The following is an 845-nucleotide window of genomic DNA, read 5'->3' as shown; positions in this document are numbered from 1 at the left end:
TTGGGTCTGTAAGTGCTGCCTCTAAATCCTCTTCTGTTTGCAGTCCTGGTAATACATTTTTTGGGATAATTGAATTAGCTAATCTCATTTCATTTTATTCTGATTTAGTTCAGTAGTTTTTTTTACAGATATTCGATGAAAAACTTATGGAGAATCTGGTACCAAATTTTCAAACTTTAGGTATAAATACTTAAAATTTTATGAATTTTCAATAACAAAATAACTTCAAATTTTCGCGATTTTAACATTTTTCGTAAAAATTTGAACTTTCTACGCTTATAAAAAAAAAGTTGACTTAAAATTTTTGAAAATAATAATAATCTTATATAATAAAACGCTAATAACGGTATAAGATCCGCTGGGGGCGCTGCCGGCGTTTCGCGTTTCTTCCACGACCGCTTATGCTCTCCGCGCTTTTTCTCGCGTTCGCTATTTTATTTCTCATTAAATTTCTTATCAAACTCCTTATCAATAAAAAGCAACATTTAAGAAAATCCCATTAAATCCTATCAAAACCCAGAGTTTCCCCTTGACGGGGTACGTCGTAGTGGTCTCCCGGACCTAAATCAAGCAAAAAAAAAATTTCCAAAATGGGGGGAGGGGGTGCCCCCGTTCCCTAAAGCGGAAAACTGTAGTCTTCGACTTAAAGAGGCGTCCCCCCCTAGCCCGAGGTCTTTAACTTGAATTCCCACCGATTTATACTTAACTCAAAATGTGGGGGGGGGGGTGGGGGCTTTGGTTCCCTAATGGTGGAAATTCATCTGGGGCCTAAAAAGCTGAGATCCCCCTCGGTCCGGGGTCTCTTAGTCAAATACCCGCTAAGTTATGCTTGGTCAAAAAACAAT

Source organism: Acyrthosiphon pisum, chromosome X (genome assembly GCF_005508785.2).
Source record: "Acyrthosiphon pisum isolate AL4f chromosome X, pea_aphid_22Mar2018_4r6ur, whole genome shotgun sequence".
NCBI classification, from domain to species: domain Eukaryota; kingdom Metazoa; phylum Arthropoda; class Insecta; order Hemiptera; family Aphididae; genus Acyrthosiphon; species Acyrthosiphon pisum.
The sequence above is the reverse complement of the archived record's forward strand: the minus strand, read 5'-3'. Positions refer to the sequence as shown.